The 22,736-nt window shown below is 42.4% G+C and overlaps 1 protein-coding gene across 3 annotated transcripts in view; it reads right to left on the bottom strand.

Annotated features, from left to right (window-relative positions):
• Window positions 1-20,304, bottom strand: part of ythdc2 (YTH domain containing 2) — a 180,106-nt gene extending 159,802 nt beyond the window's left edge. For 2 of the 3 annotated variants that reach the window (XM_056597813.1, XM_056597815.1), the window contains exons 1-2: window positions 19,433-20,304; window positions 19,224-19,303 (exon numbers count right to left, since the gene is read on the bottom strand). The gene's annotated coding sequence lies outside the window, so the exon portion shown is untranslated. The remainder of the gene's footprint in view (window positions 1-19,223; window positions 19,304-19,432) is intronic. The other variant, XM_056597814.1, reaches the window with a different exon arrangement.
• Window positions 20,305-22,736: the final 2,432 nt, after the last annotated feature.

Raw genomic sequence — 22,736 nt, 5'->3', positions numbered from 1 at the left:
TGTAGAGTATAACATTCCAAATGAAGTATCACCAAGGGAGCTGCGGAGCAAAGCACCAGCCCATGAAAGCAGCAACATCACTGAGCTACTGTATGCCGATGACCAGGGTATATTTGCAAATTCTGTTGATGAACTGCAGCAGATATTGACCATCTATGATAAAACGTTCAAGCGCTTTGGGCTACAGATGTCCTATGACAAGACCGAGACAATGGTGTTTAATGCTGATGTAGCTTTGATGGAAAAGGAAAGCATAGTGTCTGTGGGAGATAAGAAGATCAAGAATGTCAGGAAATTTAAATACCTCGGATATACTATCACAAATTCAGATAACAACAGTTCCTTCCTTCACGCAAGAGTGAGCTCCGCCTTCGAGAAATGGAATGAACTCAAACACATCCTCATGGACAAGCGAATACAACTGGACACTCGGATACGATTTCTAACAATGTGCTTACGATCGCGTCTTTTGTATAGTATACAAGCATGGCATCTTTCGGAAGGTGAACTGAAAAAAGTTGAAGTCATCTGGCATGGTTTTTACCTCAGGAAGATGGTGATAGGGGGATTTGAGAGGAAGAATGCACCTAGTCACAGTCGACGATCAGCAGAAACACTCACAAAATCACGATGAAACATCTCTGGACTGGAGCTTCAAGTTATCGAACGAAAGATTGCGTCAAATTACCAAGAAGCGTCCAATACGTGACTTCTGTTTCACCCAACAAGTGAAGTATATGGGCCATGTCTGCCGCATGGATAACTCGGCATTGCAAAAACAGGTGCTCTTCGATCGCAGAGCGTCCAAGACAGTTTGGAATAAGACAGAAAGGACTCTGGGGATAGACGCCCAACAGATTAGGAGGACGATGATGAATAAAAGCGAACTTCATCGAGTGCTAGACAGAGTGCTAGCATGAGCGCCCCAAGGCCATTAAATGCGCCAAGAGGGAAATGTGATGATGATTAATTCACTGTGTTTTTAATATTCTTTGTTCTGCCAATCTGGTCTGCAAATCTTTTTTTCTAAATGTTTGTGTTGAAAAACGGGGGGTCATCTTATAATCAGGGTCGTCTTACATTCGGACCAACACGGTATATAGAGTATAAAAATAAAATAAACTGTTTCAAGTTTTTCACTGAACTGAAATGGAACATTTCAAACCAAAAAATCAGCAAAATGAAACATTTCCAAATAAAAAGGGCTTGGGCGGGCTCTTTCTCTTATTGGTTTAGACCACGATATGGATCCTACCATGAGATGGGGATCATTAATATTTATTGATATCTTAACCATTTTCGATACTCCTTAACCTGTTAAGCCCTAGGCCTATTTCACAGGCCTCCTGCCCGAAATTACATGCCCATAATGAATAGAGTATGCCTCCACAACTACCAGGGCTATATGAATAAAGTTGGTTTAAAAAAGAAGGTAACACCTGTGAGGTGGCTGCAGAAGTGTCAGAATCAATATAGATGTTACTGTGTCAGAGTAAATTCAGCTAGAACATAGTAAGAAATGTCAATTTTCAATTTTCGCCTAGAGAAAACACATTATTTAGAGTGAATACCACCTTGAAACTATGTGATAGTAGCCCAGAACCTTTAAGGAAACATATAACAACATCTGATGAGTACCCTGTTCCAGGATAAATGCTAATAAAGTGAATAAAGTGATTTTAGAGAGGTTTTAGTACAGGTAGGTCCAGACGGACTAAATGGTGCCATTTGGGCACTTTGGGCACCATCACTGCCATTTGACCTTTCTAAGGTACCAGACTGTAAACCTAATTTTATTTCACTGACATATCACTCTAGGTATTCATTCAATCCAAATTCAAAAGTTTTGACTTGTTTTGAAATTTCACCCAGACCTCTATACATTTTCCCAGTCAAAGAAAACCATACAATCGAAATGAAGTTTAACTCCAACTGGAGCAGATATATTTGAGAACAACATATAATAAAAATGAGGAAAAGCATGGCTGAGGAAGGGGAGCAGAAGCGCGTCTAGTGGATTTTGAGGTGGGGGTAGTTGTTGATGGCCGTGGGGGAGGTGGGGGCGCTGACGCTGGAGCAGGAGCAGTCGATGAAGGTGGCTCATAATCAGCATCATCATCACTGTGGAACCCAAGAAGAAAGAAAAGAATGTAACTTCAAACAGACAAGTAACAATATGTTGGGGTAAACAAGACCTGTACTGGGGAAGTCAACCAACAATCCAGTTTGCACCAGTTTGAGTGTGTGCATTTACTAAATTCATTGCAGGATAATAAATCAAATCCAAGTTTATTTATCACTTGGACAGCAATGCTTGGTTTGCTAGGTCCTCTCAACAATGCAAAAAGGAATAAAGAGAAGAAAGGCTAGAGATAGTATCAAATAAACTATGTACAACTATTGATAATGATAATTGATGCAAATAATATCATAAATATAAATATAAGGCAAAGAGTACCGGTAGTGAGTGTTTGGAATGAGTAGAGTGAGTAGGGTGATCGATAGATAGATAATATCTAATAAGGTAGATAGATCGTCAATTTGACACCAAATCAATAAGTAATCGATAACAGATTACATACCTTTCCGGTGATGGAATTCGATATTCTGAATCACTGTTGTCCGTGTCCAGTTCTGGGAACAGCAAGTCACTGTCGTCAGACGACAACTCGAGAGGGACTACAGTAGCCCCACTGTCCCTAGTAATGATAGCGAATGCCTCCGTAAAAGTATAGGTCTTTCTCCTGCCTGCCATTATTTATTTTAAAATAACAAATAGAAGAAAAAGGCAAGAAAATACAAAATAACAAGCTAACTAGAAATGCAAACGTTGTAATAGGTGTAGTAGGAGCGTATGTCTCTATCTAGCCGGAGTGTCTGAAGAGTGTTCAGAAAGTTCTGGGCGCTTCTGGAATTGAATTTGAATTATATCGAATTATATCGAATTATGCTGTCCTTCCAGTCAAACCCGGGAAGATATCTTGGGTATCCATTGGTCAATTTGGATGATTGACCCCTCTATCGAACCGTTAGAGCCAATAGAGTCGAGTAATAGTCAAATCGAGGGACCCAAATCCATGTAAAAAAAACACAATTCGCCAATCAAAAGTATCACATTGTATAACGTTTTTTATTTGTTTATTTATTTTGCTCTTCTTTGGCTGCTAGTTCAGTGAGTTTTCGTCATAGAGTAATGACAGTGATATCATTGGAATATGTGAAGCCTCAGCTTTCATATGGCATAGTTTGTGTGGGTGGCATGAAGTAGCGAAATCGGCGGCGGCCAGTATGAGCGCATGCACGTTTTCCGTGTTTTGCTATGGGCTCATTTAGTTGCTTGGTGTTATAATTGTGTTTTGTTTAGGTAAAAATGGTTATCATGGGCTTTTAGCCGAGTTTCTTCCCGTTACGTGGGTATGCACCATGGACATGTTGGAGCATGGTGTTGCTGTTTACAGCTGTTTACAGCACACGTTGGAGCAGCTGCCCCCGACCCCGGGGGCGCTCGGGTTTAAGAGGTTAATGATCCGAGTCTTTATCGATTCCACTATCGATACTTTTCTATTAATTGGTGGAAATTCGAAGAGTTTTTAGTGATGAGGAAAATATTTAGGAAATAAATAATTCCATTTTTAATTAAATAACTAATTCTTAATAAATATTGGCATCATTAGTTTTAGTTACATAAACTAAAATGATTAGAGCACTATACAACTGTATTAGTAATACAGAAACATGAGCAATACAGTATTACTCATGTTTCTCACCAAAAACTCAAGTTACCGTTTCTTTACGTTACATTTGAACGCATCATGATAACCCAACAGTCGTTTTACTGAGCTAACCTCAAAACATCATCACGCAGCACATCTGAAACTTTATTTACTTTTTAAGATAACTAGCTTGTATGCTGCTGATTACAACACCGATTTCACAGACGGGAATTGCGACAATGTCTGTGTGTGCGATTACCGCTCGTAGTTTGAGTGGATGATTAAGACGGGCCCGTCTGTGGTGCGACAGGAGAAGGAGACAGAGTCTTTTCAACTCTGAGACAGTCGAAGGTACTGCATTTGGTCTTTATTTGATGCACAATGCTTATGTGCTTGGCCATTGAGGTTGTGTTCCCCCCTTTACAATAAATGATTTTCGCCCTTTTCGCCCGTTCAGCCATCCTCGCGAGGAAAGTTAACTGCCAGACTTCACTTGTTTTACCTGTAATACCTGTTTGCTTACAATCGCATTCAAAAACATTGGTGGACACGCTGCAGTTGATTGGATTGATTGGATTTAAATGCTGTGACGCGACTCGAGGGACACAACATTACGTTACAGGACTTACGGGACAAAAATAATAATAAATGAACGACCGGACTTCGATAGTGGTAGCGATAAGCCCAAACGTTAATGATTTTCAGGTTTTGAAAAAAGTGGAAACGGGTCCTTGTAGAACCGGTTTTCGATCCCCATCCCAAACCATGAGTGTGAGTTTGATTACAGGAGAACACAGAGAGATGATGCGATTGCGAAGGAAAAAATGGTTTTCACCCGGGCAGCGTCAGTTCCACCAGTGCGACTTATTAAAAATATTAGTCGCATCCTTAAATAATATGGTAACACTCTTGAGCCCTGTATGAGCTGTTGGCTTTCAGCCGCGAGCTTAGGGACAGTCTGCGAAGTGCAAACCTGAAAACGACCACAATGGTAAAATTCCAAAAGGTGTCGCCATTATTGACTCTAGAGCCCCAAAACTCGTTCCACAGAGGCATGGCCTCTTTATGGTCCTACTACAACCTTTAGTTTTGAAAAATATATCTCTTATTTTTGAGGATTTTTTATTTAGGAACAATTTCAATAGAGTTGCCATTATTGATTATCCTGGCTCCGCCCGCCTAAGTACTTCCGCTCAATTAAAATTTCCCTTCAGTACTACGTCTGGGTCTGCGGTATGTTAGTGGGTTTTCTCCGTCCAAATTTTTTTCGTCCAATTAGCGAACAGAGGGAGTGGCTGAGAACAATGACGTTAAAGAATCCTCGTACGCTATATTGTCGACATGCGCATTCGCAGAACCACTAGGTACAGTGGGGTATTCCACGATCGGAGGTTTAACAAACAGTCAACGCTGAACTCTAGGTTGATTTACCCTGTGCCAACTAAACCAGAACTGTCGGTTCCACCACACGGGTTATGCATTAGTTCAATCAACACAGGATTGGTTAACACAGGGTTGTGCGTGTCCACGCCAAACCTATAAAGTGATGTATGGATCATGGAAACCCTGATCGAAACGGCGAAACGGGCCACTTATTTCAATAAAATGGAACTCCAGGTTCTCCTGGAGAACTATGACGAGGAGAAGGACATTATCACAAGAAAAGGGAATGCTAAAGCCTCTGCAACCCAGAGAACCAAAGCCTGGCAGCGGATCGCTGACTGCGTAAATGCGTTAGCTAAATATCAAAGACATGATCCTTAATATTTGAGCCATGAATCTATTAATATCCCAGTTAAGCACTCTTAACGTTCCTACCACATAACCCTTTTCTTCTAAAAAAATATATACTCCGATGGCTCCCAAGCGGTCAGCGGATCAAGTAAAAATAGAAACTGGTAAGCTTTTCCCACCATCGTATTGGTATATTTTGTCAGTCCAGCATTTAAATTGTCATACCATATTTGTCACTCCTGCATTCAAATAAGCCCTTTTTTTTTAAGCCAATCGTTACAAGGCTGACAGTCGGCAGACTGGATCTGGCCCTCAAATTGTCTTGACCCCGGTGGAGGAGCTGTTAATAGACATACATTCAGGGCGCCCTGGCATGGAGGGGGTACCTGGAGGTACCTCCTCAGAGAGTCAGGGGCCATGTAAGGGTACTCCACTGGTTGAATGTAGGTTTTTGTGTTTTTCTTGTATTTTAGATTTTGTACATCTTCGAAGTAACACATGCAAACCGTGTGCGTGCCACACGGAAATGTTCCAAATGGTTTATTTTGGTAAATGGGTAGAAAACCTAAAAGTGACAATTCATCAACTTCACAGATCAAGATGGATTAGTGCTTGTAATGAAGCCGCCGGCTACGATCGAACATTCTCCAGTGGATGCAAGTCTGTTAGGACTATTTTATACTTTCTGTTGTAAGCGCCTCTCGGCATAGTACTCAGCCAATATTCCTCTTTGTATGATAGGAGGCCGATGAAAATCTTGGTCCGGACGTGGATGGGTCATCTGAAAGGACTGAGATGTGCTCAGCATCTCCAACATTATCGATAAAACGAATTAATTAAAGATAAAACTATCATTTGCAAAAAATGGAGGGCTACGCAAATAGCCTGGAGTGAACTGAGGCCAGGTCCTCGATTGGTAGTGTTGGCTATGTTAGGCTGGAGAAGGCTAATTAAATATATTAAAGATTTGCACGAGAATCTATATCTCTCCAGCAAAAAGTCATCCAATATGCCAAGATGTCGAGCAGTGGTCTTATTAATCGCTCCCGGTGGATATCACGAATAATTTGCACTCCGATATCAACAGGCCTCTCATCAAAAGGGAATGCCATCGCGAACACATGAAATCTGCGGTGAACGCGGGTTTAAATACCCAAAACCGGGTTATGTTCCAAACTTAACCAAAATACCTGCTCCGAACAGGTTTGATTCAGAGCATATGTTTCTATAGTAACTAACATACCGTGTTCATTTTGGAACGGAAAACCTAGGGTTACCGCAAACCCTGGGTTAACTTACCCGGTTATGTGATAAAAGTGGCTTGGTGGAATACCCCTCAGGGCTCCAGAATGCGACCAAATGTTAGCATTTTGCAACCAAAATTTGAGAGTATGCGACTGAATTTTACATCTGGTCACACATGTGCGACCAGTAAATTTGCCCTTTTTTATCTTTTATTTGTACACCTCAAACGGGGAAGGGGCGTGTCAAAAAATCTGGAATCTGAAGAAGGCCCATGAGTGTGAGAAAGATAGGGAATTGCCACTGTTAGTAGCTAATTAATGGAGGCGGAGGGTCCTAGGTAGGGTTGCCGCGGTATACGGTATTACCGGTGTTACCGGTGTTGAGGCCAACACCGTTTACTCGGTGTTGCACACTGGCAACACCGAGTTTTTTTTATTTATTTTTTTCAGGATAAAAAACAAATTCAGTAAAAATGAATAATATAATTATAATTAAGAAAATTAAAATGTGTAGAATAGGCCACAGTTAGGCCCTTTGCGGGAGAATTGTTGCGCCGAGAATTGACGTGCTTCCTTACAAGACCGGTAACCATAGCAACGCCGGTAAACAAACCCCGCGAAGCCCAATCCCTACGTGAGCTCCCCGCGCTACGGCCATCCAGAGGCGCACAGAGCTTTTGGCCGTGATATTATGATATATAAAATTATATTATACTATATATATACTATTATATATAAAACGTTATAAGACGCAGAGAATTGGCGCGCTACCAGCCGCTGTCACCGAGTGTGAGAGGAGAGTTGACGGAGAAGATGGCGGTTGACCTATAGTTTCAAAGTTAATACCGTTTATACCGGTAATACCGGTGTTGACACGAGCGAATTACTCGGTGTGAAAATGTCCACACCGTGGCAACCCTAGTCCTAGGGATTATTAATATCGAGCGTGCGTAAACGTCTGTGAGAAGGAGAAAGATTTCACCCGCTACATGTGTTTGAACAATACGCAAACTATCGACTCGTTATTCCAACCTGCGGCTTGTGTGCCAGTGCCAGAGTCCTGCACGGGTCTTATTTTGCAAACCCGCAACCGCCCGTACCCGCAATACTTAAAACCCCATTTGACCCGTGTTCTTCCAACGGTAGCGCGAATTACATTCCGAACCCGACCAGTTATTAATTGATATCGACGCCCGACCCGCACCCAAAGGAAAATTAGAACCATTAGATGGAACGCCGGGGAATTACACTATGTGGTGTTTGGCCTGGTGCTTTAGATTGCTGTGCAAAAAAAGCACATCATCCACTGGTGACGGTTTTAGTGGACTCCTCCGCTCCTGAAAAACATATCCAGCACCGGAGAAGTCTTGCTTGCAATCGCAAAATCCGCGTCCGACCTGCGCTGTTCAGGTGACCGGCGTCCGACCCGCACCCGACACATTACTTTTAACCCGTTTTATCCAAATTGTGCGGGTCACCCGTCAGGTACCCGGTCAGGACTTCATGTGCCATAAAGGGAGGCGCCTGCTAATGCATTCTCAATGGAGAGGTGAGCGGACAGAGAGGAGGCGCAGCGTCCTGCGGCACAACAAGCGAGCGAACTCCCATGAAACTGTCGCTTCCGTGTAGGGGTGGGCGATATATCGAGTATACTCGATGTATCGCGGCTTGCTCTACATGAGATGTAGTAAATTACTATCGTGAACATCGAGTGTATGTTACGTCAGTTTCTAAGCCGCCGCGGCCGAGTGTGACTTGCTTTAGCGCAGCGCTTTCCCGCTCAGACACAGAAAAAAAGTCACACACGTCGCAACCAATTCGGTTTTGTCTAGAGGGGAGTAACTGAGCGCCCCCTCCCGAAGTGGTACAGCCCAGGTCGGCCTTGAACTGCGATTGGTCAGAAAGACGTAACAGCTAATGACAATATTGAACTCTCATGCAGGCTCGAACAGAGTGACACACAAACACACATAGTTTTTCACCCACTCCGTATCCAGCTTATTCCATGCTTAAAGCACCCAGGCTACTATGCGGCGAGCTGGGGCTCTCATGTTCTCCCCTGCGGTGTATACCTTGTCCGCATCCCCTGCCAGTTGTCATACGATTCATGCAGACTGGTTTTGAACGGCTGATTCCATGGATGTAGCCTACTTTGCGTGTGCCGTGTTTTCCCGCCGATGTGGCGAAGCTGTATGGTTATGCTGTTGAGAGCTTAAATAAATGCACGATATAAGTTGACTATGAACAATTATTGAAGTTTAACATTTTGTTCAGCAAATTTGACAACTGACAGATGCAATATTGTAGCCTGTGAAAATCGTAAAATTCTGACGAGTATTCTTAAATGAAGTAGAATAAACAGGAATATCTGGACCACGGCCAATCAGAGGGGGGTCCCGCTCTTCATTATCTCTGATTGGTTTAGACCATGATATGGGCCTTTCAGAGTCGCGGAGGTTTTTTCTTTTTGAACGGCTGGTTGCACCGGTGCGACCTCAGATTTTTTTTAGTCGCACCATTGAGAAATTAGGTCGCATGTGCGACCAAATTGGTCGCACTTTAGAGCCCTGCTACGTGTTGAATTCAGAAACGGCAATGGAAGATGGAGGCGCCGAGGCGGACGAACTGGTTCCAAAAAAGAACAGCACTGGATCCAACCAAACCATGGCGGTGGTTTGGTTACCGCAAGGAAGATGTTGCACAAACAACGGTTATCTGCAAAATATGCAGCAAACCCGTTGCCACAAAAGGTAGTAGTACCACAAATTTGTTCCACCATTTGAAAATTCACCCACTACAAAATGAAGAGTGCCTGAAACTCTGCATGTCCACATCTCCCGGTCCCACAAACGCCAAAGCAATCAGCCCAGATGCAAATGACTCTGGCTTCTTCGTTTTCCAAATCAATCCCGTATGACAGAAAAAGTCCAAAATGGAGAGAAATCACGGCCGCGGTAGCTAACTACATCGCCAAAGACATGGCCCCAGTGAGTGTGGTAGAAAAGCCCGGATTTCAAAAACTTGTAAAGACGCTTGACTCAAAGTATCACTTGCCTGGTCGCAAATATTTTGCGGAGAAAGCTCTGCCAGAGTTATACAATAAAGTGAGAGAAAAGGTGGCCCACCAGCTAACAAATGTGACCCACTTCTCTACAACTACGGATTTGTGGTCCAGCAGAACCTGTGAGCCATATCTCAGTTTAACTGTACATTACATCGACAACTGGGAGTTGAAGGGTTCATGCCTCCAAACGTGCTTTTTCCCGGATGATATCATCGCGCAAGGATTACAAGATGCTCTCATGTCATGGAACTTAACAGAAGCTTGTCAAGTGTGTATCACCACTGATAATGGCAGTAACATCGTCAAAGCTGTGAGCCTCAATAAGTGGAAAAGACTGCAATGTTTTGGCCATCGGCTGCACCACGCGATTGTTGAGTTTTTGTCTCCTTTTTTTAATTATTATCAGCAACGTTATAACGGCCCGCTGGTAAACATAACACTAAGTGAATACTTCATATGTGCATCATGTGTATTAAATATGTAAGGGATAATGTATAGAACGCCGGTCATTAACGAGAAAATAAGCCCTGACAGGGCGAACAGGACACCGACGCGCAGCGGAGGTGTCTTGCTTCGCCATGAAGGGGCTTATTTTACGATAACCGGCAAAGTTCTATACATTATCCCGCTTATTACATGGCTACTTCCCAAAACGAAACAATTTATTCATAATGTGTTTGTTAACAGCATTCATAGTGTTGATCAGCAGAGAAATAGTCCGGCCAAGACGTTGACGTCGTCGCTTAGCAACCGACAGCGCCTGGGTTGATACATATCCCGCTTATTACATTGACAAGTTACCGGACTACGTGCGGAGTGATACCAAAGGCAAAAAGTCCTTTTGTATACCTTGACAGCGGTCATTATTCATCCGTTGCCAATGAATTAACAAAAAATTAATTCACCGCCGGAAGTTGTGAAGTGCCCATGCAAGTGAACGGAACGTTGAAAAGACCCGTGTAATAAATATATTTAATACACATCATGCACACACACTTTTACAGTGTTATGTTTACCAATAGGATGTTAGAACATTACTGATAATAAAAATTATTATTATTTTCTCACAGGAGAGTGTAATATCTATCTATCTATCTATCTATCTATCTATCTATCTATCTATCTATCTATCTATATATCAGTGGCGGCTGGTGGTTTTTAAAGTGAGGGAGGAAGGACTGCGTGCTTGGTTGCCAGTGGCCTGCTTGCACTGTTGGTTTATGGTGGCATAAGAATGTGAGACTGAAGTTGTTTCAGGGTGTTTTGGTGAACTACAAAATAGCAGGGAGGGAGTTATGTGAATAAAATGTATACAAAGCCACCAGTGGCAACACCGTAATTTGAGAAGGAAAGGATGCTAAGCATATTAGTCAAATCAGGCCTACTATTGATTTGTAAAAGTAAATAAAAAAATCTGGGCCCATCATTGGGCCTATTTTTGCCCTCACTGACTGAGGTTATTTAGCTATGTTTATTTTCAGTTACAATTGTTTTAAGAAAAGACTCAAGAACCAAAGTGATGCCATTTAAAATGCATCATGCTCTGAATCATTCACTAACACCCTTTCCACAATATCAAACAGAGCGGTCAGAGTAACAAACTAGTAAAAGAACAACAAGAACATTATTTCAAAACTATTTACATGGGCTGCAAGCCTAACTATTCAGATTGAGGGACTTCATTTATAGATCAGGTCAATCCTCCTTGCTGTTTGCGTTGCGAAGACAACATCAGTGAAACCATGAACAGCCCACGTTGGAGATTTGCTATTATTCATAAGCAAACAAGGCCAGCAATAAAGTTGATTGCTTGTAATGCTACCAGTAAGCCATGCGTACCTAGCAAACCATGTAGCACTCACAACACTGACGTTGCCATTACTTCTGGTGACCTCTTTCTTTGGTCGCTTACTTAGCACTGTAACTGAATGAATGGAATGATTTTTGTAAGAAGACGTTAACAATGTCCTCCGTTTCCAATGTTTCCATTGTTCATTTAGGATCTCGCTATCGCAGATTTCACTTGCTCTGCGTCTCGACTGAGCACCGCGGCAATGCAGACCGGGTTTGTTATCGATAGCGTTGCCAGATTGGGCAGATTTCCCGCCCAAAGATAATTGTCCCAGCCTAACATGGTTAAAAGTAGCCCAATTGGGTGGGAAATCGGACCAATCTGGCAACACTGCTCAACGTCCAGGGATCCTGCTTATTGGTTCATAGCGCAGACGGATAGATTTTTGCGCGAATCAGACCCCTTAAGGTCCCACCCACTCAGGAGGATTTTCCTCCTCTCTCCCATTGAAACCCATGTTATCCACCGGCCGCCAGTACTTTCGGGGAAATGAATGGGAGTCAACGGAGGCGGAGGGAGGACGTTCCTCCCTGAAGTAATTGTCAATAGGCGATAGGGGGTGCTAATGTCCCTTTACCCAGGGAAACGAACATTATATATTCAAAGGCAATAAAGTAGTCATATTTAAGGGCATTAATTCATTACAATAGTCTGGGCAATCTACATTTTTTATTCTCAACAATGTTAGGGAGGATATTCCTCCCTCTCCTCAATGGAGAAGCCTCCACTGAGATATATATATATATATATATATATATATATATATATATATATATATATATATATATATATATATATATATATATATATATATGTGTATTTTTGGCTAAATTGCATTTTAGACAGATTTGTAGAAAACACAGTACTGTGCAAAAGTCTTAGGCACCCAAGAGTTTTTATATAAATTGTCTTAGATGTCAATTCATTAGTGCGTCAGTAGACTACTCTTAGTACATTTTTGGATATTTAGAAACTTCTAATTTAATTATTTTTGAAAGCATCTTCATTCACTTTAGTTTTTTTACAATTAAATGTAGACCTTTGCACAGTGCTGTATTTAAAAAATAATTGGCAAAATTATTTTTGGCATCTTGTTCTGACCTGGCAAGACCTGGAAGTCCTCGAGTCAGTGCACAAGGCTCTCAAACCCCTCCTGGATTTCACCGATGCTTTATCGGGTGAGGGCTACGTCACAGTGTCCTATGTAAAGCCTGTGCTTCATCTCTTCCACTCCAGCCTCTTGGCAATTCAGGAGGATGACACAGCACTGACCCAGTCTATCAAAGTCTCCATCCTGGATTACCTGAGGGAGAAATTTGATGACCCTGCCACCAACGACCTGCTGGACATGGCTGGCTTAGTGGATCCCAGGTTCAAAACAAGATACGTAGCAGAAGACAAGGTGGAGGAAATCAAGTGCAGAGCCATATCAGAGATGGAGGCGATGCTGTCTGAGTCTGACCATGGCACAGCTGAGTCGTCTGCTTCACAGCCTCATCAAGCGCCAGCAGAGCCACCAAAAAAGAAAACCCTCGGAAGCTTCTTCAAAAGGGCAACAACATCCTTTGCCACATCATCACAGAGAGAGCGGATTGAAACAGAGTTGTCTGCCTACTTGCAGTCTGTCGATGCCGACAGTGAATCAGATCCCCTGCAGTGGTGGAAGACCCATGAGGAAATGTTTCCAAACCTGAAAAATGTGGCGAAAAAGTATCTGTGTGTGCCCGCCACCAGTTCCCCATGGGAACGATTATTTAGTACCAGTGGGAATATAGTAGGGCTGTGCAATTAATCGAATTTCGATCGCGATATCGATTTTGGGGTCAAACGATCTCCAAACTCGTATAATCGAGTTGAAACGATTAATTTGACATTTTCCGTTTTACAGTAGGCCTAGAGAGTTTATGAAAGTTTATGAAAGAGACGCGCATGCGAAAGCATTCAACGCGGCGAGAGGGAGTACAATCTAACAGGCGTGCTGCATCAGGAAGTATGCCGTTGGCAGGAGGCGGGATATGCCAGTGAACCGCCAATCAGCAGCATCGACTGTTGACAGACATGTTGGAGTAGACCTACCGTGTGGAATATTAAAGTTTCAGTAACGTTCAGTGATGTTGCTAGGTAAGCGTCCTGCGTCCCTGACGCATTAAAATCTGAAAGGACGCACTAAACTCACTATCCATGCGTCCCGGGGACGCATCTCATTTTCCCCATGAAAAACGATACGTTGTGAACATTAAACAACTCGTGTTTAATCACAGTAACTGGCCAAAGAAACCTTCTTGTGAGCAGATCGGACAAGCGCTGTTTCAACCCTCTGCGCATCTACTCGGCGCAGACGTGATCCCCTGTACAAAGTATCGCGACATGCTAATTTAGCCGCTACCAAAACAACTAGCTCGTCACCGCTGATTTCATTTCAACAATTAAAAATACGAACTTCATAGTAAATAAACCCACGTTTCCACTGCTCGATGCTGTGCTCATTCGTGTCGAATGAGCAAATCAAACAGGATTTTTTTGCAATCCTTCTGATTGAATATATGTACATTTATGACAAAATCGTGAGGACTAGGCTTGTGAAACACACACACAAATGTGGCGCTTGCGCGGTAATAGCTAATTGGCGCCACCTAGTGATCATTATGTGCAAATGCACAGCCTCTCATTAAAATGACTTGGGGGTCATTTGACCCCTCTTGCGGCGCTAGGAGTAAGTAAAAATGGCCCGGCGTTTCTAGTGTTAAACATGAACGGTTGAGTACTCCAGCTCTAACCATATCATACCACCATCAAGGAGTTTAACACTATTAATTTAATTTAAGAAATAGAATAATAATAAAAAAGAAACACATTTTTTAAACTGGGGAGTCGGGACCCATTGAATTTCTCAGGGACCCACCCAACTCGCCACCTGTGGGTCCTGGGGACTCACTACATTGAAAACCTAGCAATATCACTGACGTTACAGTTTGATGAACGATAACAAGCTCCCATAGCAGACTTTAACTAAGAGTTCTTTAAGGCAGAACTGCCAAGTACATCTTGTATATGTATTTCTGTTTAACAACAATATGATTTTTATTAGCCATTTGTTTGTTATGGCTTTGTGACTTTTAACTTTGCTATGGAGAAATGCTGGGACCGTTGTTCTCTAGACATTAAATAGGGAATGTATTATTTCACGTATGTGTAGAACCTATTTAGAATGGCTGAGCCTGACCTTACATAAAAACGGCTGTGAAAGAGACTGGAGGCAAGCACTTCCCCTGCCTCCATGAGGGGGGAGTGTGAGAGCATGTTTCTATGTCATAATTGATTGTGTCAATAAATGCATGTTTTCAAACTCAAAAATAATCGTTTGAATAATCGTGATATCAATATTGACCAAAATAATCGTGATTATGATTTTTCCCATAATCGAGCAGCCCTAGAATATAGTTACATGCCACCGGGCAGCTCTCAAGCCAGACGCCGTTGATAGGCTTGTGTTTTTGGCACAAAACCTCTAGATAACCTGTTGGTACTGACTGGTTGTCACAAACACACAGGACACAATCATTGTAGTTTGCTGTTTTTGACCAGACCTGTTGTTTGACATCATGCACAAAAAGTGCATTTTAACTTATGTTGATTTGAAAAGTGCACTTTAATTTAAAATGTCTAGTCACAAGCACAAAGAGTGCACTTTAATTTATGTTTTGAAATGTAATGGGGTTTCTGCACTTTTTCCATTGAGCTCTGTTTTTGTTACGGGTCATTGAGCTTGAACTCTATAGAAATAGGCTACAGTGTAGGCTAGGGCTGGGCGATATGGACAAAATCTTATATCACGATATGAGTAATTTTATATCACGATATGGATATATATCACGATATGGTATTTTTGAAGTAAATTAAAATAATAAATGGCTTAAAATAACCATACTTCACATTTGATCAGTTTTTTCTTTTATTTTGAACTTGAATTTCCATGCTTACAAAGGAGTAAGTAGCGAACAATCTGTCATTAACTGCAGTGTCATATAGTGCAAACATCTTGTAAACATTGAACTGTTTTTTCAATACAAATAACTTTTTTTTTTTTAAAGGTGTGCTTCACACCTGCCTGGCTGTCAGTCAGTGCAGTGTAATATAAAATAAAAATCACAGCATCACACAAATATTTTAAATACTAATTATACACTTATAAAATAAAGTTATGTGATGTGCAAATAGCTTGTGGTAAAAGTAGAACTGTTTCTTCAATACAAATGAGATTTTTTTTCAAGTTAACAGGTGAGTCTCACACCTGCCTTGCTTCAGTCAGTTCAGGGCAATATAATGTTTGTTTTTTTTCGTTTTGTTTTTTTCTCTCGGTATAAACGATATTGCCAAATCTCTCCCGGTAGACACTTTCATATCGTCCACGGTATGATATCGTCATATCGCCCAGCCCTAGTGTAGGCCTTCATCTACATGTGGCATTATTTATTTTCATTTACCAGCTGCTAAAAGCTTATGTGCATTTTGCAATTGCCTTGAATAAAAACTGTTTTGTTGGATTTAACTTCGTTGTGATTTACCCCTTTTGCACACAAGTTTAAAATTGTTCTAATAGAAACCTCTAATGAATACAGTATAAATAAGAATGGCTTAATGCAGACATATGTTGCAGGGACTACTAGAATCATCATACTGGTGCGACTATGCATCAAAGGGTTAAATCAAGCATTTTTAAGTGCTTTAGATGAAATGTCAAAATATTGATATATATCGTGTATCGCGATATAGCAAAAAAATATCGCGATATAATTTAGAGGCCATATCGCCCAGCCCTACTTCCGTGCTCCTCGAACGCATGCGCGCACACGTGGAAACAGTTGGTATAGATGAGAATCACAATAAAATGTGACACTGAATTTGAAACCGCACATTGTAATTTATGCATCCATTATTAAAATATTTATGAGTAATACAGTGAAAAAAATTGAAAAACACATTGCCATGTTGATTTACTGGTTGTGCCCCTACAATTTTCAGGTAGGGGCCACAGTGATCCTAGTGAAAAAAGTTAATCTGGAGCCCTTACTAGGTAGCACGATTTGATATAGGTAGCCTTATGCTGTGTTCCTGAATCCTCGGATGCCAGCCTTCCGAGTGGCATTTTTGACATAATTGGTCTCGGATTATTATAGCATTCCCGTTTGACTTTGTGATTGTGTCATGAAATTGGCTAGTCGTTGTTTATTTTTAGCTACATTAGCCTCTTTAGTAAACCAGCCCGAAAACAATCAACACAACTTCAGATTGTATTGCAGGCACAGCAAGACTTGGTGAAAAAATTGGTGACCGGAATAAAGTAGCAATGTATTCAAGTGTGTAAGAGCATTAAAGACATAAAGTGACCCACGTGGTACAATAACAAAGAAAATAAATCTCTTTGCAGCCATTTTTGTTGAGGGCGTCATCACTGCTCTCGGGCTACTCTCAGAATTCCGAGAGATTAAGACAAAAAGGGGACGTGCCTCCGAGAAATGCCGCAAGAAAGCTGGGAGATTACCGACTTCTGACTAGGAAGGCTGGCGTCCCGAGGATTCAGGAACACACCATAACTTGGCAGAATACCCGTTCAACCCGAGGACTGGTTGCGTGTGCTAGTGTTTGCCACCACAAATGTCGTGGTCGGCTGTCGGCTATGAGCACATATGGTACTAGTGCAGCGGTTCTCAAAGTGTGAGGCGTGCCCCAACGATGGGTAATAGACGCGCGACAGGTGGGGCGCGACAAACGGGAGAAAATTTCACTAGCCTCGTTTACATTGAAATTTCTGATCCCATTCAATTTCTAATTGGAATAGATCTATTCCTGTCATGCAATCCAAATGTACTGTATTTATGGCATTTACAAAAGTAGTAAGCATACGTTTGTATGTCTCTCGCGCACAATGCTTGCACACCGCCGCGCGGCAACCGCCCTTTAACCGCCTTGCTACCGGAGGGTTCAGCGCGGCGGTGTGAAGGGCCAGGCGTTTTCAAAGCGGCTGCTGCTGCTTCTGCTGCCGCCGAAAGTTTCAACACGGGGAAAGCTGAGCGGTAGGGCTGTGCCGGTACGCCGGTCCTTATCAGAAAATAAGCCCCGACAGGGCGAACCGGACCCCGACGTGAAGCAGAGGTGTCTTGCTTCGCCCTGAAGGGTGACGTTCTATACATTATCCATCTTATTACACGGCTCCTTGCCAAAATGAAACGATCTCTTCGCACAGTGCGTCTTTCAAAATGACCGTGTTGATCCGCAGAGAAATAGTCTGCCATAGACGTTGACTAGCAACTGGACACGCTGGGGTTGATAAGTGGCCGCACCCACCCCAAACCAATCGGAATAAGTGTATGTAGATTATAGCGGACTACACCATAGATATATACATTAACTAGATGCCTCGTCCGCGGTGCTGGCCAATGGAGTCGAACGTCACCACTGTCGGCCATCTTACCACAGTAAGCTGCTCACCAATAACATTGTGTTGGAAGTGATTCATGTACTTTTTAAATAACCATGACTTGCTCAATTTTCAACCATTTTTCAAACGGTTTGGTTTGTTACAAACGTCAGAGATGTAGGTATGACAGTACATTCTTATGAATAATTGTTAGGTTCTAAGAAAAATAGAATAATGTTCTAAAATAGGTACAAGATTTCCCTAAACAAATATACATCAAGAAAGGCTGCATGTTGAAATCCCCACCCTGTACAGAGATGAATTTATGTAATTATAAATAAACATGTGTTTTCATATGAAATGAACATTAAACAGAACAGATAGGTGCAATAAATACACACATGCACAAGGTATTCATGTTATTTATGTTAAATCAATATATGGTCTACTAAAACTCAGAAAAAGCGAAAGTTTGTAAGAAACCAAACCGTTTGTAAATCCGTCAAGATGTCAGCGAGATAAGAGTATTAGCGTTTGTGCAGATCACTGATTTACGTCCGCTACAACAGATTCCACCAGAAAGCTTTACTGTGGTAAGATGGCGGCCTATGGTGACGTTCTAGACGCCGACGTAGGGCATCTAGTTAGCTATGGACTACACCACCTCTTCTATTCCGCATGGAATTCTATTCCGATCAGAGAATTGTATTCCGATTGAGGCGTATATATGATCATTCATTTTTTCTGATTGAGCTGTTCTTCCACTTCTAATCGGATCAGATGTGTCCATGTAAATCTCTACATTGAACTTGCTGTTATTTGATGTTATTGAGTTAGAATTTAGATATAGCATATTTCATTTGCATTGTGTTGGGGCGATGGGGGCAGGTGGGGCTTGAAAATCACCCCTTGTCCAAAGTGTGGGATGACCGAAAAAGTTTGAGAACCACAGTACTAGTGCAAGTTGACCAACCATCCACAATACGCTCCGAACATAAACCACAAGCCGAGAAGAACCCGCTAATCTTCCTAGCCTCCTAGTCATCTCTTTTCGTTTGAATTCCTCAGGGCTCCTCTAGAGCTTGCGGACACCGCCCAAACAAAGAGCATGTTTGGTCTTAGTGTGGACTGTTAACATAGGTCCCAACAATTAATAATAAAACAATACTGGAACCACAGAATTTCTGGATGCACTCACCCACCCTGTTGCTGAGTTCGACGGCATGAAGTGGTTGAGTCGACGACGAGCCCAGGGAAAACTCCCGCGTCTATTACATCCTTCAAAATAAAATAAACTGTATTAAAATACCAAGATGAATTACAATAAAATACTTCATATCTTTACTTAAATAGATTGCCCTGCATATATTTAGTTTATGTTTAAACAATAATATATTTTTAACTCACGCTAAGCGATCGCAGGACAACAGTATAGGCCTATGTCACGCTCACGCAACAATTGAAAACCGGAAGAAGCTCGCCGAGCAGGGTAACGGCTATAGAGTGGCGAAGTCACGCCCTTTCCGGTGGAGCTCATGGGACCTATGGCTGTTTCCCAAAGTGAAGGCTGCAGCCTTGCTAGGACGCGACCTTGCTAGTCGCGTCCTATGGAGATGAGACTAGAGTGCTAGCTCGAGTGCTTCCTAGCGTTTGTAACGTCTGACTTTGGGAACGACTTGGTAGTGTGGAAGCGCTTCCGCTTCCGCTTTTTAATACTGCGTGTCCGCTTGTAAACACATGTGCGCTTATGAATAAATATCGATCAGCAATCAAGCTGATCGATATTTATTTGACTTTTGTCTGTTATGAATGCGGTCATGTCTCCTTCGCATGGAGCCTCTTTGGGGAAGTCACAAAAGCTTTGTTGTGGTTGATCGAATTGTCTTTATCAAAAGGAAAATCCATTCAATTTTTATAAAACTAAGTGAAATTGTCTGAGAACTTAATTCATGCATCACATTTACAGTACGGTTGATTACTATTATGCAGGGGGAAAAAGACAAAGAAAGAGATGATAAACGTGTATTTATTTGGATATATGATCTGATTCATTCATTCATATATGCCTACAATCTACCAGTGCTTTGAACACATAAGTATATCATATAAAATACAATTATATACGTTCATTAAAAATTACAAACATTGCAAATGATCGGTTGTGCATTAATTTTACAACATTGGATAGTGGCACTATCCCTTCCACCGGCAAACAAATGTTTGTGCGCCACCCTAAGGCGCACAAAAGCCTCCGTTTGCTGGGCTGACCCTAAAAAAAACGTAAAAGATAAATAGGTATACATAAATAATGTAATCTTGTGAGCGAGTAAATTGACATTGGTGACAGACAGTGGTGTTTAACACCAGCTACGTCCATGCAAAATATAGCAACGTATCATTAAGTTGCAAAAACGTTGGAAAAGTGGCACAGGCCTTTAGGCTTGATTATTTGCATTAACATGATGAATCTATAAAAAGAAATACGGCACAAAATATTTCTGAAAACTAATATAACTTCACTTCGTTTGAACGTGTAGGCCTACTTCTCTGCCATTTTCAAGAACCCGCCCAGTGAACGCAGAGGATTGTGGGTAGTTTTGGCTCGTCTAGGATGCAGCGATGCATCCTTGAAAAATCTCGGAATTCTCAAAAACGAAGGACCCGAAAAGGGGGCGTATTTCGAGTGTCCTCAACATTGGAACAGTGCTTGTCGGCGTTCGATGACGTAGCGTCCTTAAAAGGGCGGCCGTTGAGCATGCTTCCTTGACATTGGGAAACAGCCTCTGTGCCGAGTTCCAAGTGCGGGTGTGGTGACGTATATCATATGCGTCGAGAGCAGCGAAGAGCTGTAGTTCACAAAGCGGCCTCACATAAAACCTAAAATTATCAAACTTCTTCACGAACATTTTTAGTTTTCTTTGCATGAAAAATTATCATTTAAATCCACAAACAACATATGTGTAATCCAGGGCATATAAAGACTGGGACCAGAAAATAATTATTTTCTCTCCATTGACACCCATTCATACTTTTCGATCTCATAGGTCCCATGAGCTCTACCGGAAGAGGCGTGACTTCGCCACTCTATTCCGCTTAGTTTAACCAGAGCCCGTCTACGAAGAGCCTGGGCACTCCCTATACGCCCCATTGTACCGATCTTGGTTGTAGTTCCATCAGACATCCACTGGGTGTGATCGCGGGCGAGTCCAGAATGAATGGGAGTCTATGGGGCTAGACGGCTAAATATGTCTCTTTCACCTGCTTTTCGTTGAAATATCGCAAATTTTATTGTAGATTCCGCAAGTTCAATATAGATTATAGATCAAAAGTCGAATGAATGAGTACTTATGTCCTTTCGATTTCTTACAGTTTGGGCCGTTGTTGGCCGTACACGTTAGCATTCTGCTAATGAATGCTGATTGGTCAGGGACGGACTTGCGACTGATTACGACCAGAGACTCCTCCTGACGGCATCTGAAGCTGAAGCACGATCAGAAACATTCCGTCGAAGTTAATTTTTTGTGTACTGTATTTATATTTTCCTGCAGGCCCTTTTATTTTCTATATAGCCTAGTTATGTATGGCCAAAGTCATCATCATCTCATTTTCGTCCGCTTATCCGGGGTCGGGTCGCGGGGGGAGCAGCTCAAGCAGGGGGCCCCAGACTTCCCTTTCCCGGGCCACATTGACCAGCTCTGGCGGGGGGATCCCGAGGCGTTCCCAGGCCAGTGTTGAGATATAATCTCTCCACCTAGTCCTGGGTCTTCCCCGAGGTCTCCTCCCCACTGGACGTGCCTGAAACACCTCCCAAGGAAGGCGCCCAGTGGGCATCCTTGCCAGATGCCCGAACCACCTCAGCTGACTCCTTTCTAAGTAAAGGAGCAGCGGCTCTAATCCGAGTTCCTCACGGATGGCTGAGCTTCTCACCCTATCCCTAAGGGAGATGCCAGCCACCCTTCTGAGAAAACTCATCTCGGCCGCTTGTACCCGCGATCTCGTCCTTTCGGGCATCACCCAGCCCTCATGACCATAGGTGAGGATAGGAACGAAGATCGACCGGTAGATCGAGAGCTTTGCCTTGCGGCTCAGCTCTCTTTTCGTTACATAGGTGCGGCAAAGCGAACGCAATACCGCCCCCGCTGCTCCGATTCTCCGGCCAATCTCACGCTCCATAGTTCCCTCACTCGCGAACAAGACCCTGAGGTACTTGAACTCCTTCACTTGGGCTAGGACTCATTTCCTACCCGGAGTAAGCAATCCACCGGTTTCCTGCTAAGAGTCATGGCCTCAGATTTGGCGGTGCTGATCCTCATCCCAGACGCTTCACACTCGGCCGCCAGCCGATCCAGTGATGTATGGCCAAAGTACATGGGCATAATGGAATTTCTTCCATTTCTTGTGTTCAATGTTCAATGTGTTATATACATGGTAGGTACGGTATGACCACCTTAAATAATAAGTGTGTGTGTGTGTGTGTGTGTTTATATGCATATATATGTGTATGTATATGTATATGTGTATATATATGTAGTGTGCTGTCTATGTGGACCTTCCTGTGTCTTGAATAAAGTTATAATAAAAATAATAATACAGTCAATGTCCCGCTCAATATAATTTAATCTGTCATTGTCTATTTTTCGATAATAAAGGTAGTTTAAAAAAGAAATGCCTCGTAAATGTGCAATGATAAACTGCTCTAACAGTGGAAACG

The sequence above is a fragment of the Gadus chalcogrammus genome, chromosome 8 (genome assembly GCF_026213295.1).
Source record: "Gadus chalcogrammus isolate NIFS_2021 chromosome 8, NIFS_Gcha_1.0, whole genome shotgun sequence".
Taxonomy (NCBI): domain Eukaryota; kingdom Metazoa; phylum Chordata; class Actinopteri; order Gadiformes; family Gadidae; genus Gadus; species Gadus chalcogrammus.
The sequence above is the reverse complement of the archived record's forward strand: the minus strand, read 5'-3'. Positions and strand labels throughout refer to the sequence as shown.